The 10,347-nt window shown below is 43.9% G+C and overlaps 2 pseudogenes; both read left to right on the top strand.

The window, feature by feature from the left end:
• LOC110322083 overlaps positions 1-8,212 on the top strand; it is a 10,504-nt pseudogene extending 2,292 nt beyond the window's left edge.
• Positions 2,664-2,719, top strand: LOC115064097 (annotated as a pseudogene).
• Positions 8,213-10,347: the final 2,135 nt, after the last annotated feature.

The raw sequence follows: 10,347 nt of genomic DNA, 5'->3' as shown, positions 1-10,347 counted from the left end.
ACTCACTCTGTAGACCAGGCTGGCCTCGAACTCAGAAATCCGCCTGCCTCTGCCTCCCGAGTGCTGGGATTAAAGGCGTGCGCCACCACGCCCAGCTAAGGAATTTCTGTTATGGTTTCATTGGCTCTGGCTGAGGGTACAGGGTTGTATCTGCTTACTGTCTCCAAAGGGTTTGGATTTTGATGTTATAGTGTTCTATGCTTTATACACAAATATGTACATTTTAGTCTAAAGATCATTTTTCTGTTTTCTTGAATAACCATTCTTGTTCTCTGTGCAGCTGAAATTTTCAGGTGTGTTGGTCAAACATCAACTGAAGAAAATCGAGCCAGGGATCTTGGTACAATGGCTACAATCTGAGGATTGAGGAACTAAGGTAGGGTGGTTATTGAGTTTGGGGCCAACCTGTAAAACTTAGCAAGAGATTTTTCCATGGAGGGAGGAAAAACAAGTATAGGAGAGAAGGTGGGAGCTGGAGGGGGCAAATACAGGGATGAGAGGTGGGGAGAGCAAGACAGGAGTTAGTTCATGGTAGGTTGGTGAGCTTGCTGGAATCCTAAAGGTGTCAAGTTCTACTGTTCTATTGGGGGTGCCAATTGGAAAATACCTTCTGAGACGTTCATATTCCAGGTTCTCTGTAGAGGTTAGTTTAATAAAATGTCTGTGAGATCCACATGAGGTTTGTGTTTGTAAACAGAGCTTCTTGGGTATGTGTCCTCTAGCTCTAGGGCAGCTATTACTGTAAAATAACCAGTAGTTTCTTGCATTTTATAAATTGTTCCTTCTCCTGTGATACGGACAGGAAATGTTCCCCAGGCCGTGTGTTGCAGGCTTGGTTCCCAACGGGACCTTACGAGGAGGTCTTTTGAAAGGCTGGGCTGATGGGGAGGGCTTTAGACCACTGAGGGGTGAATCCTTGGCAGGTATTGTGGGGTCCAGCTTCCTCTGCCTTCACCCCTTATCCCTCACCCCCAGTCATACAGTGAGCAGTTGGCAGTTGGCTCCAAAGCATGATGCTGCCACAGTGGGCCACCTACACACAATCATTAAAGCAACAAGCTCATGTGCCCTGGATAGAATCCTGCAGAAGTGTGAACCAAGATAACATTCTACTTTTTATAAACTACCTTCAAATGCTGTAATAGTAACAAAAGACGGAGAACACCGCCTGTTTTAAACTGATTTTCACCTTACCCTCATGAAAGAAACTGACTACAAATTAGCCCCCAAACATTCCCCGTATCTAAAATAAGAATAGCTAAGAAGCACACGTCTTTTCAAGCCTCAGTCATTTCATATGGCTACGGGAGTGAGGGGTGGGAGAGATGGACGGGAGGGACAGCAGCAGAACCCTCAACTATGCAGAGTTCTGCTATGTTTCTACCATTTTTGTTATTATAAAAGAAATATTTTTATTATTATGAATGTTAAATGCACCCTTTCAGACAGATTCCATGTGTGAATTCTGGTCTTGATAACTGTATTCACATTGCCATACTACACCCTAGAACTTCCTCAAACCGCGTGAGAACTACACCCGGCAGCCACAAACCAACTTCCTGTTTCTATGAGTGAGTTTGTGGTTTCCCGCATAAAGTAGACATGGGTCTCCCATGACTTCCTATTCCTAACTGTGGGTACTCGGGACTCCTATGCTGTGGTTTGGGACTCCAGCTGAGGTGGATATGGAAGGGTGATGTGCTCTGCTGTGCTTTCTGCTATGGCGACAGTGATGTTTCACACTTACAAGTGAGATCTGAGTATGGTTTTGATTGTGTTGGCTTGATCCAGTCATGAGAGTTGTGGAGATAGAAATGAAACAGGCACTTTCTAGTGCTCTGGTGTGTTATGTCTGGCAAGCAAAGTACAGAGACACAAGCCTTTCTACTGAGCCCTACATGGCCATGTGGAAGGGATGATGTGACACAGTTCTTGTCCCTGGAGTATAGCCAGCAGATTGTTGGCCTCCACACGTGCTGGCCTCCACGTTGCTAGACGTGAAACTTCTTTGTATAATATACATATATTCATGTTCCTTCTTCAGGAAATGCACTCCCTGTTAATGTTAGTGGCTCCACGATAACTAGACACAGTCCAGTAGGCGAGAACGTGTTCCTCAGCCAGGTGGTGAATGCTGTGACCTTCAGGAAAGCCCTTAAGGCTGTGGGAAAGAACTCCGAAAACATGAGTTTAAAAATATAAATTTCTCAACTATGCAAGATATTAAGATGTGATATGAATTGTACGAGGAACTTCACAGACCTAAAAGAACAAGGCAGGTACACAAATGAGACTGCTGATCAGAGACACACAGGCACACAGATCTCTGAGGGAGATTACTGAGCTCAAGGCCTGTCTGGGAAGGAGCAAATTTAGGTCAGGAGTGGTTCAAATGGTAATCTCAGGACAGGGATCCCACCCAGCTTGCTTATTGTCTATGCTTACAAAGGCAGCCAGATCTCTGGATTCATTTGCCATGTTAAACCAAACCAAACCAAAAATAATACCTGCTGTCTTCTTCTAAGAATCAAGGGGTTAAGGTCACAAAATGCTGATTCATGAGGTAGTCAAAAGGGAACCTGGGTAAATGATTGGATAAAATTGGTGTGTAAATAAGTCTGGGCTTTTTGTCTGCATGATATGAGCAATCTAGAGAACTATTGAAGTACTTTTATAGAATTTCTCTGGCAGGCTTTCTGACTTTGGTTAGAAAACCCATGAGCTATCCATAGAGCTTGCTAGGTGTTTTTCTAGCAAGAGAGAGCTGTCTGGAGCAGAGGGCTGTCTGGGGAGCCATCCTGAGCTGACTGCAGTGCTATCAGGTTATTCTCAGGTTGAGCTGTTCTTTCCCTGCCCCAAACACCCCCTCCTCAGGAATCCCTCTCCCAGCTGAGGCTGGCACTGGGCACTTCCCTATAAGGACATGCTGATGTCTGCTTGATAATTCTGTGATTGTGTGGTCAGGAGCTGGCATCAAGCTGCCAATTGTATTGCTTCATAGAGTCCTGTAGAGGCTCTGAGTCCTTTTTTTCAGCTCAATAACCCACTTGCATTCTTGGGGGTGCTTTTCCATTCTTTTCAATATTTAAAAAAAATAGTTGTATTTCTGCAATTGTGCTTGCGTATATGTATGTCTATCTGCATGTGCATATGGATACCTGTCGAGGCCAGAAGAGGAGGTCAGGTTCTCAGGAGTTGAATGGCAGGCTGTTGTGAGCTGCCCAATATGGGTGCTGGGAACAGACCTTGAGTCCTCTGGAAGATCATCAAGTTCCCTTAAGTGCTGCGTGTATCTCCAGTCCACACGTTTCCTTTCTTATTCAGCGTGCTGTTGTTCTATGCCTAACTTGAGGTGCATGAGTTATTCTCTACCAATCCTCTTGGTGGCTGTTAAGATTTTTACCTAATCTGTTTTTCTTTTAAACTCAAACAAGAGTCTCCTCTGGTTTGTTTAAAGGGGGGCAGTAAGAACCTGTCATCTAAGCCGCAGCGGTCACCCCTGACCATTCATCCTTGTTGCCATCCGTCCTTCCCAACCCCATCCTCTGCTGGCAGTGACAGGAGCTGCTGTGCTCACAATCAGCCCAACCATTTTATTCTAGGATTTTCTTCACGTGTGGAGTCTCTGGGTAATGAGCATGTCTTCAGGATTCTCTCTCCCTCCCTACTTCCCTCCTCTCTCTCTCTCTCTCTCTCTCTCTCTCTCTCTCTCTCTCTCTCTCTCTCTCTCTCTCTCTCTCTCTCTGTGTGTGTGTGTGTGTGTTCGATATGTTAGTTAATTCTCCATAGTAACACAACTTTTTACTTAAAATTACAAAAGTAATTCCTGTTTCTCCAACCAACCCTCAGACAACCGAGAGGTTTATGGCTATTTTAACTAGATTCCTGCTCGCCACTCCTCCCTCCACCCAGTTTATGAGATGCCTTTGGCTCTAACTAACAATAAGGAGAGTTGGAAACTCACAGTCAGTCATTTTAATGTCAGTCGCTCCAATGCCCTGATTCAATTACTGGAGGGAGATAGCAAACGAGTATCTTCTTATTTATTCATTATAATTATGGATCATTTCAATAGTATCTTATTGTACTCGCAACGCATAATTTTTTTAAAGCCAGTGAAACTAAAAATGTAAAAAAAAAAAGAAAAGCCTCCCATGTAAACAAAGTTGTAAATATATATATGTGTGTGTATATGTGAGTGTGTGTATGTGTTTATATGTGAATGTATGTGTGTGTAACATAAAATAATGTATTTCAAATAACAAGCTAAATTCACAAAATAAAGATGATGTAAAAATACTGGACATCTTAAGGTTAAATGTTATTTCAGCTATTTTTTAAGTTTTCATTTTGTTTTTAACCATGTGCAATAGTGCATGCCTTTAATCCCAGCACTTGGGAGACAGATATGGGCGGATTTCTGTGACCTTGAGGGTAGCCTGATCTACATAGTGAGTTCTAGGATAGCCAGGGCTACATAGTAAGACCCTATCTTAATCAAGAGATTTTATTTTATTATTAAATTTTGTATTTAGGGTGCTGGGTATGTAGATATGTTGGTGCAAGTACCTATAGAGTCCAGAAGTGGGCACCAGATATTCAGGAACTGGAGTTTCAGGCAGTTGTAAGCCTGCTGTTGTGGATACTGAGAACTAAACTTGGGTCTCCTATAAGAACAGTACTCACTCTGAACCTCTGAGACATTTCCTGTCCCTAATGTGTGTGTGTGTGTGTGTGTGTGTGTGTGTGTGTGTGTGTGTGATACATATGAATGCATTTATATGTGTATGTTTATTTGTATGTATAAACATACACACAGACTTGATGCCAGATATTTTATGCAAAATATTTTAAGCTTCACCCAGCAATTCAGATCCTTTGCTTAAAAGAAGACAATGGAGGGATCCAGTGTACTGCTGATCTAAACAGGCCCGCAGTGAGCTGAGCCCCCTCACTGATCTCAACAATGTCAAATTCCACAACAATGCAGGTTTTGAGTGCACATCACACAGTGCCCCCGTACACACCCCACTCTCTCTCCTTCCTCCTACTTATTGCCACTCATTATCCTGTTTAAATCTCAAAGCCCACACCTCCTTCCTTAGCATAAAATGAGAAGACTTCCAAGAGAAGCCTTCCAGTCTCAATCCTACTGTGCCTGGCACTGGCTTCAGCCCTACTCCCTCCCTCCCTTCCTCCCTTTCTCCCTCCCCCTCCCTCCCTCCCTCCCCTCCCTCCCTTCCTCCCTCCCTCTCTCCTCTCTTTCTCTCCTCTCTCTCTCCTCTCTCCTCTCTCCTTCTTTCCTGCCTTCCCCAGTGTGGCTACTTCCCTGAACAGAGTGTGACTCTGCTATAGAAACATGAGCCTGTGGATCCCCAGAGTTTACACTNCCCCTCCCTCCCTTCCTCCCTCCCTCTCTCTTCCTCTTTCCCTTCCTCATCCTTTCCCCCACTCTTCCCTTCTTTCCTGCCTTCCCCAGTGTGGCTACTTCCCTGAACAGAGTGTGACTCTGCTATAGAAACATGAGCCTGTGGATCCCCAGAGTTTACACTGGTTCTCCCTGGCTTTGCAGCCTGACTCGACCTAACTTACTCCATGGTGCCAGGAAGGGGCTTTGCCTATAATCTAAAGTGATAGTGATATATCTCATGTTTGCTTACTGCTATTATTTTCATTGTCAAAGATTGATTGTGGGGTGGCATCCGGCTGCAGCTGTAAGCCTGAGAAAATAATTTCCTCTATTTATTACTCTTCCCTCTGTTGTGATCAAATACCTGACAAGAACTCCAAAGGACTCAGAAGAAACTGGAGTTTAGTGCAGGGTTTCAAAGTTCTGGGGTTTCAGAGCTTTAGTCTGTGCTGGGCTGGCTCTGTCACTTTGTGCCCAAGCAGAGCTTGTCATCAGTGTGCCTGGGAATGTGTAGGGAGAAGCTGTTCACAGCTTGGCAAAAGGCATGTGCAAAGCAGAAAGAGGAAGGGCTCATCCTTAGGAGGCTGCCCCAGTGACTTCTGCCAGCTCATCCTTCCTCCCAAGGTTGCCACCGCCTCCCAGGACAGCACCACCTGCTGGAGGTCAAGTGGCAGCCATATGTGCCTGGGGGAACCACATCCTACTCAAGCCGCCACAACCCCACAACTGGCTGGTGTCTTCCTGAGGTGTGGAGGCAGGAGGTACTGACAACAGGATTCTACTTTATTCTTGGTGTAGTAGCTGGATGTCTGCACTGAATATCACTATTAGGTATTATTTTAATAGACATGTAGAAATCTATATACACACTATGACAAAAAGCTTCATTCATTAATTCATTCCTTCATTCATCTATTCATGGAAAGAACATCAGGACAGTATAGTTAGTACTAAAAAGTACCAATGCCGTCTCCAAAGTGCCTGCTAAATTGATATTTGATGTGTGTGTTATTTTGACACACTGCTGCAGCTTAGATTTTTAGGTATCTCACACTGAAAGCGTAAGAAAGCATAGAGTTGGAGACTGACTACTCTGTTTCACAGTTCAGTCTGTGAGAAGGTTGGAGATTTCATTTCTGTAGTCTGCTTTTTTCCTGAGGTATCAGGTCTTAATACCTTTAAATGACTGTTATAGAGCTTCACGGAAGAAGACAGGCTAGACACTAACAGTGGCTGTGAGCAGATGAGCCTTCCAGAAAAATCTGTCAGGTTTAGTGGAATTTCGACTTTGGAGTAAAGGTCGCAGGGCATGAAGACATAATTGGCAGGATTATAGTGGCAGATTTTTTTGTTCCGGATTCATCCGACAGCGTTCTGTAGCTGCTGCTTCTCTCCTAAACTCGCTCAGACGCCCCTCGCATCTGCTCCCTGTCCAGTGGCATAGAACAAGATGCTCGAAGATGCACACTATAAAATGAGTTAGGTAGATGACCATCTTCTCTGAACAGGACCAGGTGCTGAGCCTGGGAGCTCAGCTTACACAAAGGGGACATGTGGTCCTCTGGGTCACTGTGACATAGTCCAGAGATGGGAACATGCTGTGACACCAACATAAACTGATGGTCAGCCATTAAACTAAGACTGACAAAGAACATCTTTAGGTTGGATTGTAATTGCCGTGTCTTCCCTAGGCATGCAAGTAGGGAGTGAACGCTACATATGACAGAAATTTGAAAAGTCAGCAATTTATGCATAAGAAAAGACATCCAGATGGCTCCCCTTAAGGTTGGCAAAGCTTTTTGTGTCGTGTCCAATATTTATGTTTTGATTGATGCAACCCTTTGATGAATATGCTGATAAAATATATTCAGTAGTGAGTTTGTCGGTGGCTTGGGAAGCCCAAGTTGAGGATCTCTGGTCTTCTTCAACCTAGAAAACAGACTCATCAACAGCCAGGGTGAGCAGGAGAGGCGTGTTGGATTCGCCACTACTCAACTGGGTTGAACCTCTTGGGACATGAGATTTTGATGATTTGCATCCTCTTCCTGTAACTACAGAATCGCTGTCACAGACCTTCTCCACACTCTCCTGTCCCTGCCCGCCTTCCTCTGCCTTCAACTTTAAGGATAAACAGAGGGAATGCTGGATTTGGAAAATCTACTTTAAAAAGTCAATTCTTCCAACTCTACGGGTCCCATGCTTCATACTTCATTAGGTCATAAGGCTCTGACCTATGACATTTCACTACTAGGTAGGGGTTGAAGTCATCTGTGACTGAGCTCAAGTTGAACTCATTAAGGAGTACTTTCATTCTTACAGTACGTGAGGACTTGATACTGGGACGGAGCAATCCAGGAAACCAAGCTGGTGTTGAAAATAGGAAACAGGCTAAAGAATGTTATTTTCAGCCCAGGACCAGCATTTGTCACACCTGTCAATTTCCTGGGCAAATCTGTAATCTACAGTATATGATCCTAGCAAAAGATGTCAAAGCCATGCTTGCCAAACTTGGCAAGCAGGTCTGCTTGCTATTGTTGACAAACGTTGAAAGACAGACACAGGAGAAGATGGAAGTTGGTCCCTGACAATCTTTTATGTTATTGTTGTATTCTGGTCACCTTGGAGTGCAACCCAAGAACCGTGTGATGGTTGGGAACACACTACAAATGGATATACAAGGAGGTCTTGAAGTGGGGCTGAAACCCAACCTGGATAAACAAGAGTAGAACAGAGCAGTTAGTGTCATCCCATGTCTCGCTCTGTGTTTTTCTCTCTGCTGGAATCCCCTGCTCTCTGGCATAGCATAGATTTAAAGTCAGCAAGCATGCCCATGCAGAACATGCAGAACATGCAGAAGGGCACGGTGACCAAGTTCAGAGCCAGTTTACAGGGTGAGAACTAAGAGAAGCTTTGGAATTCTGCATGGTTGCTTCTGTTCTAAGAATGTGGGCAAGGTGTTCACGGCCACACCGTGAAGATCCCTCCCTCTGCTCCTGTGGATAACCACAGGCTTGAATTCCTACCTGAAATCCAGGCTTCAGTTCTGTAGTTCAGAAAACTTGGAGAAAAGCAGAATAGCTGGTCTGTGGATATGCAGGTAGCAGTTTATAGCTCAGAAATAGATATTCTAAAATAGAGATCAAAGCAATTGAATCTGGTTGATATGAAATAGGTACTAAGTCAAGCAAAGCAACATGTTTGATAGTGAAATTTGGCATATTTTAATGAATATGTTTAACAAATATATCCTTGTTACAGATAATTTGCCTACTTTCAATTTATGTATTCTTTTAGTTATCAAATTTTCCTATGTGAATTTTTTTAAATGGCTAATTTTCTCTGGTATGTACATGAAAGAGTGTCATAATTCTTTTTTTTTTTTCAAAAAAAACTGTTAAAAATCATTATGTGGTACAATATATATTTTAAATAGATTCTTGAAGTTGTGTGTTTCTATTTATAGAAAGGAAGATGGAGTGGGATGGTCCAGATGCCACTCTCTGTGTGTCCTATCTTCCTGATGAATCGACACCTTTCCCACCATGCGGGATTCCTCCCTTTGTCTGTAGTAATATACATTCTCTTAATATCTGACCTTTAGTATGGCTAAACAAGTTCATCTTCCAAAAAGATATATTTCTTTAGTCAGAGAGAGAGAGAGAGAGAGAGAGAGAGAGAGAGAGAGAGAGAGAGAGAGAATATGCTATTTGTGCATGGGTACCTGTAGAAGCCAAATGAGGGTCTGGATCCCCTGGAACTGGCGTTACAAGTGGTTGTGAGCCTTCTGACATCAGTGGTGGGAGACAAGCTTGGCTTCTCTGGAATAGTACTCTCAATCACTAAATCATGTCTCCAGGCCTATACTTACCTCTTAATTGAACATCCTCTCTCGGTGCATGGGCTCGGGCATTTGGGCTGCTGAGAGTAGGTTGAACCGGACCTGTGTCACAATTGGCTACATGAATTAAATAAAACTCAAGGAAGGAAAAATATACAAGAGCCCCTAACATTATATATATATATATATATATATATATATATATATATATATATGCCCCTAACATTTATATATATAAAACCAAATTAGTAAGCAGAGAGAGGGTACAGGGTCAAGGTGTGGGGGGGAAAGAAAAGGCTCTTGTTAAATATAAAACCTTGGACAAGCAGCAGAGGTTCCTATTTAACATAGCTAAGTGGACCTAGCCTCCAGGTTCTCCCAGCATCCTTCAGTCCCTACCTGTTACATACACTGACACACACTTCCCTCCCTCAGCCTTGAACTCTTCAGCCCAGGGGCTGGGCTTCCCTTCCTCCTGAAGCCCTTCCTTATATAATCAGGACATTTTGGTTGCCTGCTCTCTCCGCCCCTTCTTTTGGCCTCCTGGCTGCTATACTTCTTGGCTGTCCTCTCTTCCTTCTCCTCCCCACACGGTTCAAGGTCATGACCAGTCTGGATTTACTTCCCATATGTGTCTGCCTCTGGCTGTGCTCTCCCACTTATCTGTAGTCAACTTTCTCCTCCACCACACCTAGGAACAGGCATGTCCTTTCTTTTTCCCTTTCATTCTTCCCATTCAGCTCCGAAGCATGCAGGGCAGACACAGCTCTTTCCTCAGCTCCCATGACCCCCTGCTTCATAGGAGGGACACAGAATGGAATGGGCAGCCAAAGATGTGGCAAGATAGTTGATCTGGGAAAGTAAACGCTTAACTTCAGGATGACCGGGACTAGAAAAGATGGATGCCACGTATCTGGATAAAACCTCCTTTCAAGGGACTTGTTAAGCATCAAGCTAAGCAAAGGGTCAGAGGTAAGGAAGCGTGCTCCAGGGGTCTCGGATCTCAAACATCCCAAACAGCATTGTTTGCTTCTCTGTGTTAAAGTCCTACGGTGCGAAGGAGACAACTCGAAGTACAGAGCCACTGATGTGTCAAGAA

This window comes from Mus pahari, chromosome 5 (assembly GCF_900095145.1).
Source record: "Mus pahari chromosome 5, PAHARI_EIJ_v1.1, whole genome shotgun sequence".
Lineage (NCBI taxonomy): Eukaryota > Metazoa > Chordata > Mammalia > Rodentia > Muridae > Mus > Mus pahari.
This window is presented reverse-complemented; position numbering and strand designations above follow the sequence as displayed.